Source organism: Chaetura pelagica, unplaced genomic scaffold (genome assembly GCF_000747805.2).
Source record: "Chaetura pelagica isolate M959 unplaced genomic scaffold, ChaPel_1.0 scaffold17, whole genome shotgun sequence".
Classification (NCBI taxonomy): Eukaryota; Metazoa; Chordata; class Aves; order Apodiformes; family Apodidae; genus Chaetura; species Chaetura pelagica.
In genome coordinates, this window is record NW_009970726.1 from 9,173,781 (window position 1) to 9,189,979 (window position 16,199).

Below are 16,199 nucleotides of genomic sequence, written 5' to 3' on the forward strand. Positions count from 1 at the left end.
TTTACTATTTTTCAGCCACAAGCAATTTGCAATACTTTTTTGCTAATAATAACTTTTAAGTAACAGGAACTCAACAGTAACAGGTGAATCAGCAGCATTTCACAACACATTTATAGCATTTATTGAATTTACCATGAGGCTCCAGATGCACTTGAAAAATACATTCACAGTGCAACCTTCACTTGAACTGAATTTAAAAAAGGTTTACTTAATTATAGAAATCACAGTAAAGAACTGGTTTTCTATGTCACGAGTAAACCACATTTTTTGCAGATAAATCTTCGTGAACTATTTTTTTTTCACCTAAGAGGGTAAAAGAAATAAATAATAATTAAAAAAAACAAACAAAAAAAACCCAGAAAAACCCAAACAAACAAAAAACCCACAAAAGTAAATTATTTGGATTGAAAGAAAGTATTTCATTATGCTAGAGACTTAGCTCTTTCTGTCATTATGAAGTTTAAGCATTTTAATAAGGAATGTCAAGGAATTTTGAGACATGGAATAATTTCCAGCAACATAAAACAAGTGAAAGATCGTTCATTAGATGTACAGTCAGCATGCAGTGGCAAAATGGTCACTATTAATTTTCTTTCCTTTATTCAGCTAATTCTAATTACCCAGAAGGTATAATAATACGTGAAGTGAAACAAGCATGTCCGATACACTGAATTGTTCCCTGACTTTAGTTAAACTATCCTCCCAAGCCCCTTACCATTACTCCTTCAGCCAGGTTACTGTATGTGACTAACAGCTGAACACAACAGCTCTAGTGCTGGGTTGAATTAACATCAATTAGCATTTAAATTGCACATTTAAATGAGCACATTAATGGGTGCACGCAATTTATAACTCTCTCCCCTCCACTTCCAGCCTTATCTAGTGCTAGAGATTTGTCAGACAGCCAGTATCAATCTGCCTAATCTCAGACTTAGAACGACTGCTTGCCTGCATACATTTAGCTGACACACACTGATTAAAGGAAAATTCTTATAGGCTGGCTTTAAATTTACAATGCAGTTCGACATACATTTTATCAACTGCATCTAATTTTACAGCTACCTTCCAGGGGCCAAATTTCATCTGATTTACAACCACTTTCCAGCACCTTCAGATGTGCTGCAGTTCATGCTAAGCTGGAGGAAATTTGGCTCTGTGTTTCACTGTCTGCTCACATGGACTGCAATAAATTAGCATCTGGGCCATGACATTCCTCCCTTCCTCTAGGTGGAGCTCTGAATATCACAATGTAGTTCTTGAACGGTGTCAAGGGTAAAGTACAAATGAAAATTGTCTACCACTTACTGCTAGAGCCTTGAATGTTCTAATCTGCATGCCAAAACTTTTAGTGAGGGGAGTTCTGTTTCCTGAAGTGAATTTTTAATGTCACTGTATCCTGGAAAACAGTGTCATTCATGGCATCATCATAATAATTGTCAATAGTAGTAGTAGTAGTATTATACGTAAACAAGGAATTTGTAAAACCTCAGGTAATAAGAGCAAATAGGTGCTGAAGCAAAACAAAAATCACTTCAATAGCTTTTTCTGTCATGTCTGAGATTTCTGGCTCCAAAGCCAAAACCATACCAGTCTCAACTCAAAGACTATGAGCTTGGAAGCCCAACTGGAGACCCACCTTCAGTGCCCATGATGTGTCCCGTATACCTACACACTGCTCAGATAGTAAACCAACCTGCCTGCATGCCCAAGAAGCCCAGGCACAGACTAGAGGATGTTTGTAGAACTTCTGCGAGGCATCTCTGGGCATAGAAGGCTACATAGACATAAACAGTACTTCTTCCAAACTTTGTGGTCAACAGCAAATGTAAGGGTCAATTGCATAAAGATGCAGAAGCTGTTCCGGACCATACCAATACTAAAATGTAACACGTATACAAATACCATATGAGAATAAAATTTCAAAAGCAACTTTATATATCCACATTGAAACATAAATCATAAGAGGCAATAAAAGCCATTTTAGACAGATTTGACAGGAATAATCTAAACTACAATTAGCTGAGAAACACTGCTTATTAAAAGAAAATTACAGTATGCAGAGACTTGTAGATAAAGTGCAGCCACAACTGAAATCATGGGATAAGTTTAATTTTATTCTGATATCTGTCTTCATAGATGTAATGCTGTTCTTTAAAACTCCCATGTCCATGCACTGTCGTGAGGTTTATTATTTATACAATAGTTGAAAGCTCCTAAGTCTTTCCTTGAATAACATACTACTATGGCGAACCGACCCATCAAGGTTAGCCAATCTTCTTGCCTGTTACCTTCAAAAATTATGTCCTCAAGAGGAATTGCACAACGAAGTCAGATAGTGTGGGTAAATTTAATTAACAAAATGTCAGAGTCCACAGTTGTTACAGATGACATAAAGAGAAAAAGGGATAGGGCATAACCTTGAGGTACTTGTTATTGCTGCCAAATGCTTTAAAGGATTGTTCACCTGAACATGAAGTTTTCAGTCTGTGACACAATTAATATATGTGTATCACAGCGTGTCCCTCAAAATAGAATTTTAATGTGATATTTCTTACTCTTATTGAAGAAATCTCAGGGTAGAGAGGAATAAAATACAAAGGGTTTTGCTAGAGCAGCTCTGATACCCTCACACTGATCAGACAGGAGAGATCTGGACCCAGAGCTGCTCTTTAATTGCAGCAGCAGCAGGGAAGCCCAGGCTTTGCCCAGCTCAGGTTTATGCTGGCAAACAGCCAGCGACCTTGATCTGGCCACGTGTTTGCATGAAATGGAGAATCTGCAGCTATTCTGTGCCTTACCATGCCAGCAGAGCGTCTAGAAGATACACACCAGGTTGGTAGGACCTAGATGGGCAGCAGGACCCCACACGTTGTCCTGAAGCTCTTCTTTTTATATTACAGCATACGCTACCTTTGCAAAGTCAGCTGTGTGCACTAAATACTGGTCAAGATTTTCACTGTTCCGTCTATACTGAGTGTGGGGAGAGAATACAGTATTTGTGCAGATTTTTGTAAACCCCAACCAAGTGATTAAAAATCTGGCGCTGACTGAGCTCCAATACCCTACTGTTCTTCTGGGCCAGTGAAAGCTTGAGGTGTGAACATCAAGTTTAGTCCCTCGCTTTGGGGGAAAGAAAGGAGTTAACTAACTTCAGGTTTTTCTAATTTCAGCAAGAGGGGTCCCTCCTGGTTCCTTGTGGGAGCCCTTGGTGCCTGTTCACTGCTATTCCATGGAAAGGGACAGCACAATCTAGCCAGAGAAAAGAGTAAAGACCTATTTTCCCCCATGACATCATTAAAAGGTGTTTTGCTGGAATGACTTAATGAACTGGCATTGTGAAGACCAGCTTAAAAGAAGTATCTATACATTTCCCAACAAACTTTTTAGAGTGTAGTCTAAAACTAGTTTAGGAATGGTAGAAAGAAGCAGCAAGAGGAATAGAAAGCTAACTGAGTTTAGGAAGCAGAATGGAAAATGAATTAGAAGTCACAGAGAGAAATAAACCTTGAATAGGACTTCTAAAAAGATCTTCAATAAAATAACTTGTTTATGATAAACCCAAGACCAAGATGAAGGAAGGAAGGGGAAAACTTGGAAAACAATGACTTATAGGAATAATTCTGCCCTAGTAAAATACTCTTTCATGTTTATAAATGACACAAATATATATATATATATATATTTTAATAATTTGAACTATCATAAATAAATAGGCAAACACCCTTCAGACTATTAGTTTTTGGAACCACAGGATAAAGAGTTTTGTTTGGTTGGTTTTAAAAAAAGAGAATACTGTATATTTATAGTAGAATACAATGACTGGTGGCAGCAAGATAATTATTAAGGTTTAGCAGACAATACTTTATATTTGATATTTCAGTAAGATGCAGTGGGGTGGAGCTTTTTTATTATTATTTACTGATAAGTCCATAGAATCATCTGTAAGCATTTATGGAGGATATAGTCATTATTTCTAGGCAGAAACAATCTTCAGAATTTTCCAGGCAGCCTCACAATGGGAGAAATTTTCCTAAAATGTTAATACATTTCTAGACATCCTTTCTTAGGCTCTGTTCTGATAGGAATGAGCTAAAATAAATACATAAGAAGTGAATACAAATAAAGAGCATTTGTTGTTTAATTTACGTTCCTCAAAACAGTATTAATGCCTTTGGAGATTTTGAACAATCATAAAGGATATACTTCACAAAGCACTGTGTGAAAGAAGAACTGAACTTCATTAGAATTCAGAAATAATGAAATAACATGGTTGACTGATTCAAGTGACACTGATTTACACTAGAGAAGGGCCTCTCTCTGCGGATGCTTTTGATATTATCTTGAAACATTGACTGGCTATGCAGCCTTTTAAAATAGTTGCAATATACACACACATACCATGTTATAAGTACTGAGTTTTCATATTCTTGACCTATGAGTCATCCACAAAACTTCCATTTTTGGAATCAAGAAGAGGTTTAGTGCAGAGCTTGCTTACTGCTAATAGGCCCTGCCTCTACTCCCTTACTCTAGGTGACCCTGCTCTGGCAGGGGGGTTGGACTAGATGATCTCTCGAGGTCCCTTCCAGCCCCTAAGATTCTATGATTCTATGATTCTATGATATTTGATATTTCAGTAAGATGCAGTGGGGTGGAGCTTTTTTATTATTATTTACTGATAAGTCCATAGAATCATCTGTAAGCATTTATGGAGGATATAGTCATTATTTCTAGGCAGAAACAATCTTCAGAATTTTCCAGGCAGCCTCACAATGGGAGAAATTTTCCTAAAATGTTAATACATTTCTAGACATCCTTTCTTAGGCTCTGTTCTGATAGGAATGAGCTAAAATAAATACATAAGAAGTGAATACAAATAAAGAGCATTTGTTGTTTAATTTACGTTCCTCAAAACAGTATTAATGCCTTTGGAGATTTTGAACAATCATAAAGGATATACTTCACAAAGCACTGTGTGAAAGAAGAACTGAACTTCATTAGAATTCAGAAATAATGAAATAACATGGTTGACTGATTCAAGTGACACTGATTTACACTAGAGAAGGGCCTCTCTCTGCGGATGCTTTTGATATTATCTTGAAACATTGACTGGCTATGCAGCCTTTTAAAATAGTTGCAATATACACACACATACCATGTTATAAGTACTGAGTTTTCATATTCTTGACCTATGAGTCATCCACAAAACTTCCATTTTTGGAATCAAGAAGAGGTTTAGTGCAGAGCTTGCTTACTGCTAATAGGCCCTGCCTCTACTCCCTGGTATGTTTCTTCTCTCTAGCAACCTCACTGCTTCCCTTGCCTCTGCTATTCCCTTTCTGCCCTAACTCAGAAGGACAGAAATGAGGAAGAGAAGGAAGATCAATACCCCCTGTCTGCCTCATGTGGGTTTAAAGCACCCTGCAGCAACAGAGGTAATGTAGTAGGGCACTTGAGGAGGTGTTCACACCATCTAACTTCAGCTGGCCTATATAGTCAGTGGCAAAATGTAGGCAACCAACTCAGGTCCTTCAGATTGATCTGCAGGGGATGCTTCTATTTTCTGTTTACTATGTAAAGTGTTTAGGTTGCTCATATTGCTGCTTCACTTTGAAAATGGGAATATCCTACTTCTTGACTTACTATCTTACTATTTCCACTGGCTGCACTATGTATTGGATTACTTGACAAACTTGTGCTTATAAAATGGTAATTACAAAGCTCTCTTCCTTTGTTTTCAGACTTGCTCCCCTAGATTGTACTTTTATAGCGAAGAGCTGGCACTTACTTCTTGTGAACTGAATTGCCCTTCCCTATATTGTTTCATTTCTGTTCTTTATACTTCTGCTGAATTTCTCAGCCTATAGTAATTGTTTCTATTACAACTCAGTCTGATGTTTGCACAATTTGCATAATAACTTTTCTTCATTCCCAACTTGAAACCAATAGTGTTATGATCTATGAGATCTGAGGAAAGTCAAACTGACAAATATTTCTTCACCTGCCTGAATATTAATACCACATCTCAAGAAGAATATTGTATATCATAAACCAATTTTTTTCTCAAGATCATGTAATTGTCATAAGAAGGCAGTATTCTATGCTTAAACACACTTATTGCCTCTGTTACTTTCCCTTTGCTATTAAATATTTTTATTTTATTGGCTAGCTAAAAACTTACGATTTGTTACAGATCTTCCAGAGCTGCTGACAGAGGTAATTGCTAAATTGCCTCTGATCTGTGCTCTGGGTAACTTTATTATCTGCCTTGATGTCACCTCCAATCCTTTTGCTCAGAAGCCTTATAAGGCTTTAACATTCATTGGATTTGACCAAACAAATTGACCATCCTTTTACATGTGAGAACAAGATTCAGTAATTTGTCTGTATCTTTTACCTGGGAAATTTCAAGCCAGCACATCAATTTTCAAAGGTCACTCACTTGCTCTATTTCATTTCCCTTTCCTTTCCTCAATCTCTTTGCTTTCCAGTAAGTCATTCATGTTGCTTTTCAGCCCATTCTGGGGTGACAGAGCTCATTACTTCTCCAGGACTCAGGAGAAGAATACACTGCATGACCAATGTCATGTAGCAAGCCAGAATCAGTAACAATATTCACCTGCATGGCATGTGTAATGGGGATCTTGACAAAACAAAGCATTCCTGAAAGCCACCTCCATTCTTCACTGCTCCTACCATGTAGCCAGAAATAACGCTTGTGATGCAGATACAGGTTGAAAACTGGCAGAGCAAAAATGGGAGTCCAAATAACTAATTATTTAGCTCTAGCTGAAAGAATAAAGTGAGAATTAATATGGCTGTATACCCTGAAACCAATTGTTTTTTTGAAGGCTGTGTTACACACCTTTTTTTCTCTTCAGTGAAGTTACTTTTGTCTGGCTTCTTCCCCTACTTTCTGCTATTTCCTAAGCTCTTCCAACAACTATTAAGTTTATGTCAGCATGTTAGTCAATCCTATTACAGCTTTTATCAAACTGGCAGACTGTAGCTCTGTGGTGTTTTTATGACATGGCTGCTCTGACAGATTGCTCCCACGTGACACTGGACACTGCAGTGGCTCAGAGGAGCAAGTGGGAGCATGTACCTCCAAGCAGCTGATTTGATGAATAAAAAATCTCACAAAAAACCTACCACAGTGAGAGGTTACAATGCTTTCTTCCGAACACATTCACTTTCATCACACCTGTACTAATTGTTGTCATATTAATTTCAGGGATAATTTCAAAGAGCAAAAACCCCAGCTCTCTCTCTGGTTTTGTGTCTCATGTATACACAAATAGGAAATGTCTTGATCAGACTGGTAGCTCCTACAGTCATCACCCTATCTTCTTCTGATAACAGCCACTATCAGATGTTTCAGAAGACCTGCTCATAAGAGTCAAAAATAACAGGTCTTTAAAGCTACTAGATTAAGTTTATTGCAGGCCTCACTGTGTAAAGGCAAGTTTATGCCATGAAGTACATGAGATTGCAATCAATTAAAAATTCTCTGAAAGTTTTTTTTTTCTTGTGATTGTAGCCTGTGGTCATATTTAAGAGTCCTGCTAAAATCTGAAGTGTCACTGGTAGCATTTAGCAATTAGATCAATAGAACAATTGGTCCTTGTGTGAAAAAAAAATAAATAAAAATTTTTCTTCTAGTCTGTTTGAGTTTGCCAGTTACCAAGTTCATGGTCTGTTTTTCTGTCCTTGAGTTACTACCTCAGGTGAAAACTAAATTATAGTTTACCTCCTCTAAACTTCTAATTATAATTATGTATTTTCAATATTAAGTTTCTTGATTCTTTCCTTCTAAATTAAAGTTTCCAAATTCCTTCTTACTTACTCCCTCTTTTTGTTGCTGTGTTTACATCGCTTCCTGTCTCTTGTTTTGATATTTCTTGTTTGCTGCCAATTATTTTTATAACCTTTGGAGACAAATCACACTCATACGTGCAGGTTATAACTCTTCATATATAACACATTTAGACAGTGTCCATATTCACACAGGAACCAGTTTGCATTACTTCTAAGAAAAGGATGTGGAAGAATGGATAAGTGTAGGCAGGATGAGAGGGAATTAAACCATTTGAGCTTCTGCAGTGAGAAAAAGAGCAATAGAAATTTTTTTCAGCCTTCTTAGAGGCTTTAGGAAGCTAAGGTACCCTTATTTCATTCACATCCATGCTATTTTATTATTTTTTTATGTAGGTGTTTGGTGCCTGAGAATTTAACAGGAACATGTGTGAAAATTAACAATCAGGTAGCTATTAGCAGCAATAGTGTACTTATGTGTGTTACTGTTTACTCAGCTTTACCAGCAAAAATAGATGTTCATTTACGTTACTTTAGTTTCAGAACCTCTAACTTTTGTACTTATGAACTCAGCCAGAGTAATGCAAAGCATATGTCAGCAGAAAAACTAATCTATTAGCAAGTTCCCCTATAACAGTTAAAGATTAGCTGGTGAATCTCACACCTTGCTGCATTTATTTGCTATAATTTAAACAAGAATTACTAATAATGTCAAAATTTTATAATCCTTTATATGGCTATATGCACACACACTATCAATTATCAGAGTTTTCTATCATATTTGGGCAACTGAAAGGTTTGGCATGATCCCTGAGCCAAAATTTTGTGGGCTTACCCTTCTGAAATCAGTTTGGTTACACTGAACAGACTTTCATCCCTGTTGTTAAATGCACAACAGAAAAAGTAATAAATTTATTTCTAAATATTTGTACAAAACACTGTCTTAACACTTTCAAAGACAGAATTACACAATTTTTTGTGACCATCTTAAAATATTTAGACTTCCCTAATTGCAACCTAAAAATGTGGTTCAGGATTGGTTTTTGTTGTTTCCTCCTTCTCCCTCCCTCTTCAATGTCTAACATGGCAAATGCTAGAAAAAAAAGAGATTAAAAAAGCAGGTTTCCCATTACAGGACTTATGGCTTTGGGGCTGCAAGGTGCACCAAGAGATAAGAATTCAGAATTAAAAAAGATAAGACTCTCTAAGACCATTTCACTCTTTCAAACTACCTGTTCCAGAAGACCTTTTCTGGGTGTGCATTTTATTTATCAGAGAGCTGTGGACAGTGAAACAGTAGCAAATGGCTAGTGCAACTAGACTGGAACCAGCAAATAATACATCTGCAAAAGAGCAGTTCACTGTGAGTCAGACTCTGGTGAGCAAACTGTCGTAAGTATGCAGACTGTGAGGGGAAGGAGAGAAGTAGAGCTTTTTACATAGCAATGCTTTTTCAGAATTAGAAACACATTATGAAAGTTCAACTGTGCACAAAATTACACATATGCTAAGTGTAGGCTAGTGTTACTACAATGCACCATTTTGTAAAATGCTTAAATATGGATCAGAACATGAATGTGAAAACCATGTACAGTCTAGTCTGTTTGCCACACATATGCCAGAGCAAATAATGATTTGATTTGAGAGGCATAATGACAATATTGTGCCTATAATGCATTTGCCCAAAGGTGCACTTGGGCATATGTTTTCTATTCATTTTTGTTCTCTATTGCACATTTCCCTCAACTTAATTATTCCATTGATTGTAATTAAACTCCCTTTAAGCCTGTGAGTGTGGAGTGCATTTTCAAAATAAATATGAGCAAGCTGACTTGCTTCTGAAGATTTTCTGAACTCTCACAGCTCTATAAAATGTCTAGCATGCACTTCATCTGAGAACACAAATGCATTTTGTTTTAGAGGCTTTCTATGACTTCTCAGTTTTTTAAAAAAGAGAAAATCTGCTGATTTTCAAACTGTGGAAATTAAACCTATACCAAATTGTTTAGTCCATTATTCTTACTATTTTTATTACATTAGCACCTATTACAATGTGGGCATCCTTACAGAGATGAAAATTGCTGTTTGGTAGGGGATGAACAAACATGCATGAAGGAACACTTCCTTCCCAGAAAAAAAGGCTTATACACAAATGCGTTGGATAAATAGACTAGAAGAGCAGAAAACGTGATAGTATCTAGGTAGTAACAGAACTACCTGTGTAAGTAGATATATTTTTTGCATAAAACAGTAGTCTCAGTTTGCCACCTGTCTAACCATCTCAACATTGCAACCTGTTTTTATAACTTGAAGAAATTCTTTTGATTTTCAAATGCTTATATAATATTGATTTTCCTCAAGTGCAATATAGCACATGATGGCTGTTTTTTTCTCTAGCTCTCTTCTCTCCCCCAAGATCTCCCCTAGAAACAAACAGGAGTGCAGTAGCTTTATAGTACAAACAATAAATGATATTTCATGTACATATGCTTCTGAGAGAAAAGTGCAGTGAGAAGATTGCGTGAGGTCTATTTTCATCTAGCTTATTAAAAGATCAATAAGATTGACAATATCTCAGCATTATCATGTCTATCAATAGTGCTTTAACATTATGCTACTGTAATATGTTTTAAAACATGATAATTTGAAATCTATAGTTATCAGGATTTCTGGTGACAGCTGATACCAGATTTGAACAAAACAAATTAGAAAACATTTAATTAGAAAGAGCTTGCAAAATCTCATATATGCAATAGATTTGTATCCAATATATAATTGGATTATACATAGTATATACATGGTTATATACACATACTCTGTGGGATAAATCAGTTTACCACATTTAATCCCTTCAATATGGACTACATTGATTTTGTACAATACTAATTTTCATAACGTTTCATTCAAATATTTTACAGCAGTAAATTTGTTATGTCAATAATTGCTTTCATCAGCTTTACATATACACTCATCAAAAACAATACTGAATTTGCTGAAAAAGACCTAATTTCATTAGTAAAATATTCCCTGGTATTAAACACATTAACCTCATTTAATACTTTATAGATCATTAAAATATTACCTCCTTGATGATTTTTCCAAGAGTCATTTCATGCTGTCAATTTTAACACTTTCCAGGAAATCCCATTTTCTATATATTTAAGTTATTGATGAGTAATTATTTGTGTTCTGGATTATTCTGTATTCCACTATTTGTCACAAATCAGTCAAAACTTCAGGAACCCCAGTGACCATTTTCAAAGAAATTCAGGTCCTGAGAATATAATCTTAAAATATAATTTACCCTGATATTCTTCTTAATCACTGGCAGAAAAAAAAAAAATAATACATATTTCATTAGCATAATTTCTCAGATAGAAGCATGAGATGGATAAGTGTGTTATAAGACATGTAAGACTCTTCTATCAGAGCATTTCTAAGTTTTAGGGTTTTTTCAGTAGGCATATTGCCTTGCTTTATCCAAAAAACCTGCAGAGAAGTAGCTGATGAATATTTCAGATTTTCTTAAATTCTGACAAATAATTTAACATCTTTTTCACAGACTCACACCTTGTGAAATAATTGCTGGAGGTGGTTTGCCCCTTAACACAACACACCTGTATAAGGGATTTCATGCTGTCCTGATGTATTTAAACACTCCTTCTCACTGTATTTTTAATGCCAGTGAGAAGGGTGCAAGTATGAAGCCACAGAATACTTAAAGGCCTTAATGTCAGCTAATGGCATCTTGTTAGTATGAGCCCTGTGCATGCCACTGCTCCTCCCTCTGCTTCTTCATCAGATCACATCCTTCACCATTTACATCAAGTGTTTCATGATGGCTTTTTCCTATTCTCATCCATGATCTGTGTTCTAAGTTACTGGTTTATTCCCATTGTCTTCACAAATTCTCTGCTTCCCTTTTAAAAACAATTCAATTATTTATTTTGCCTTCTTTGCTGAGCTTAATTATTTTTTAGCCAAAAATAAATTTTATTATTGCCAAATGGTGTTTTGGGGCAAAAGTTCATCATCTACTACTTCTGCATGGAATGGCCAATTAGCATTTACATGAGTATTTATTTTTTTCCTGATTTTTATTGTGTCGGTTTTGGGTTTTTTTTCCATTTTATAAAACTGACCATTCAAAAGAACAAAGTATGAGCATTACTGGCCAGAACTCATATTCTGTATAAATACAGTAAAAGAGGAAAAAAAAAAAAAAAAAAAAAGGCAGCTATATCTTGATTGTCTATATTAGCCAACAGATTTTAAAGCAAAGATGAAGTCCTTCTCATAGATCTACTATAGAATTACTGTGAGCTTGTTTCAAGTTTGTCTGTGAGACAGTTATTGATTTCATTGTTTAAAAATTCAAATTGTTTTTAACAAATGCAAAATAAACCCCACAATTAAAGGTGTCCTGGATCAAATTCTCCTCTCCTGGATAAATTCTCCTACGATCAAGCCATTTTATTAAGATTGCTGAAAAGGTGCTTATTCCCTCTAACGTATTAATTTGTTCTCTAAAGCTAATTTTAAATAATATACCCCTATAGTCTGAACACTAATCCATAGATTTTGTGTTTCACATCCTTTTAAACTTTCCGTTACTTTGATGTAGAGAATATCTTTATTATAGTTTCTTCTGCCTACATTTTCACTGTTTTTTAAGGTGTCACCAGCACTGTTAACATTCAAGTTATGTGAATCATGATTCCACATTTCAGTAATACCCACCCAATCAGACTGTTTAATAAATGGGTATATCTCATTCCTCTTGTTTATTACCAGGGCTCCTAGCTAGTATTAATATGGAGACCATTGAAAATTATCTTCTGTCTCCATATCCAGACACCTGGATTCTTTATAACAACTTATTTTATAGGCCCATGAGCAAAGGATTGTACATTATTTTACAGTTCTTTGAAAGTCACTGCAAGCTGTCTTGAAATGAATTTTGATTTGATGGGAATTGTATTAGATTAAAACTTTCAATATTGTCAGCTGTAAAAAAAAAAAAAAAAAAAAAAAAAAAAAAGATGTGAAATCAACTAAATTAATTCATTTTCTGCAACAAAAAGGCATGTTGGTAATAATATTAATAATTTAAATGACTAATGCATTACAGTTACATTACCAAATTGCCAATCTGGAATAACTGTTGCACTTTCAACATTCATGAAACTATGATATAGATGTTGGTTCCCTAATTATTAACTCTGCAGAAAGACTTGGGAATTCGGTGTATTTCTTTCAGTTTCAAATTAAGGGAGAAAACAACATAGCAACAACAGTTTTTACAATACAGAGTTTAAATACTTGAATGCTCTACTAGAAAGAAGTGATCAAAATATGACAGGTCTGCTAGATTCAGTGTACATCTCCCAGGGAATCATTTTAACAACGTTTTTTTTGTTGTTTTTTTTAATTGCTACATTAGAATTGAGTTTTACATTATTTTAGACATTTTAGGTGGTAGGTCTTCACAAGACTGGGAGTCTGAACAGGACCAGCTGTAATTAATCTATTTTAGTATAGGCCAGTGGATTACTAAATACATAGTTTTAATAGTACATGTTTAAGTAGTTTATCTCCTCCTGAACTAGAGAAAGAAACCCTCCAATCTGACAGTACATTATTTTTAGAAGTATTTTGTTTTGTCAGTTTCAATCTTGCTGCCTGTCAGTTTTCCTCATCTATTTATAAAGTGGGGGCATGAAAAATGCTGACCCGAATGCTAAAAAAATGTATATAGAAGTTAAATAAAGACCTGAGAAGGAGGTAAGTATTTAGGATAAGTCTTTACTTGAACCCTTCCTGTTCAATGTCATCTTAAGAGGGCCTAGAGGGTCTGTCAATAATGTATATTTCATGGCAAAAATAAAATTAGGAAGGAATTAACTTTATGATCAGCAAAAATATAAAGGACATAGTGTCCAAATGAGTAATTATAAGTATGGCTTTTCTAAAAAGCAGAATGTTATGTTTTGCCCTCTACACTGAATGGAGACCTCATAGTGATCTTCCAGGATCTGAAGAGGCCCTAATGGAAAGCTGGGGAGTGACTTTCTACAAGGGTTTGTAGAGAAAAAATGAGGGTTAACAGCCTTAAAATGGAGGAGGAGAGATTTAGGTTAGACATTAGGAAGAAATTATTTGCTGTGTGGGTGGTGAAACACTGGAACAGGTTGCCCAGGGAGGTTGTGGATGTCCCCTCCTTGGACATGTTCAAGGCCAGGATGGACGGGGCTCTGAGCAACTTGATCTATTGGGAGGTGTCCCTGCCCATGCAGGGAGATTGGAACTAGATGATCTTTAATGTCCCTTCCTACTCAAACAATTCTATGATTCTACAATTTTATGATTTAAAGAATAAGCCAATCAACAGACACAGGTAACATGGGTTCATAAAGGGAAAGGCTTGTTTAACTAATTTGATGTCCTTCTATGACAGGGTCATCTGCTTAGTGAAGGGTAGGTGTTGTAGCTTTTCAGTATTTTGGTGAGGCTTTTGATTCTGTCCCTTGAAGCATTCTATTGGACAAGTTGCCAAATTGTGAGATTAAACCAGTTTACAGAGGTCTGGGTGAAGGACTGGCTGAAGAGCAGAGCTCAATGATTTGCAGTGAATGGGGCTAAGTTTGGCTGCGGACACCAGCAGTGTTCCTCAGGGCTCAATTCTTGGGTCAATACTCTTGAATATATTTACCAACAATCTGGATGCAGCAGTCAAATGCACCATTAGAAAGTTTGATGATGAAACCAAACTGGGAGGTGGTGTTGACTCTTTTGACAGGCAGGAGGCCTTGCAGAGGGATCTAGATAGATTGGAGTATTGGTCTATGATTAATGGGATGAAATTTAACTAGTCAAAATGATGGACTCTGCGCACAGAACAGGGTAATACCAATCACATGTATAAATTGGAAGAGGAGTGACTGGAGGACAGCTCTGCAGAAGGGGATCTGGGGTGCTGACTAAAAGTTGGCTCAATAGGAGTCAGCTGTGCCCTGGCAGCCAGAAGTGCAAACCACACCCTGGGGTGCCCATCAAAAGACGTCATTATTCCACTGCATTTAGTGCTGATGGGAACTCACTTTGAGTACTGTGTGCAGTTCTGGGGCCCATAATTTAAGGATGTGAAATTCCTTGAATACGTCCAGAGGAGGGCAACAAAGCTGGTAGAAGGGTTGGAAGACAAATCCTAGGAGGAGAGGCTAAGAATTTTGTGCTTGTTTGGAGAAAAGGTGGCTGAGGTGTGACCCCATTGCTCTCCACAGCTTCCTGAGTAGGGTAAGGGGAGAGGGAGGTGCTGATCTCTTGTTCCTGAGATCTAATGATAGGACCAATGGGAATGGTTTATAGCTGAACCAGGGGAGGTTTAGATGGAATATTAGGAGGCATTTCTTCATTGAGAGTTTGGTCAAGTACTGGAACAGGCTTCCTAAAGAGGTGGTCAATGCCACGAGCTTTAACTGAATCAGACAGCTGGACTAAATGATTGCTGTAGGTACCTCGGATTCAAATAAATAAAACAAAATTAAATTAATTAAATTATTGGATTGCTATGATGCGAAGGTTTGATAATCAAATTGCCTTTCAGTCTTCTGTTGACATCTCCCAGTTCTAATAATGTAGGATATCAATTTCTACAAAATTAAGTACAGAACATCTCCCACAGGGCTTTACAAAATATTCTTATGATGTATGGGAAGCAAAATGTTGCTGTGTGTTTTCAGTACACTCTTCAGTGCACTTGTAATCACATTGATTTAAGGACTACTGTGTGTATAACTCTTCACAGGTGACCCAAGACTGCTGAGAATTGTTCATTTCCAGGAAGAGAAAGCAGCTTCTGTGGAGCTAAGCACCCCACACTGGGTTGTGAACTAGTACTTCATCAAGAAAGTCTTCCACTTCTAGGTAGAACAGGAGACAGAAACAGAATGTCAAAGATGATGATATTGTGGTTAATGTCAATATTTGGAACCGACTCAGAGCTGCACTATTGCATTCCTCTGCCCTGCTGTACTCCTGGTAAACTCAATATTCATACTTCATAAAGAGAAAAAGCTTTCACAAATTGCATTTCAAACATAAGGAAGTTTGATCTAAACTTAAGTAAGAGATTCTTACTCCGTTTCATTCCATTCTTCACTCTTGAGTTGATGTTCTTAATAATGAAGGTAAAACCTGTCCATGTCTGTGTGCAAAGATATACTTCTTTTCATCCTTTTTAAATTTAGACCTTCAACAAACATTCGTGCAGCTCTAAAGATGCATCTTCCTATCATCTAGACATTTTTATACAAATGCAACTCAGCTGACTTCATAGGGGTTATTACCTATTTGTATATGCATAAATGAGATAAAAGTCAGGG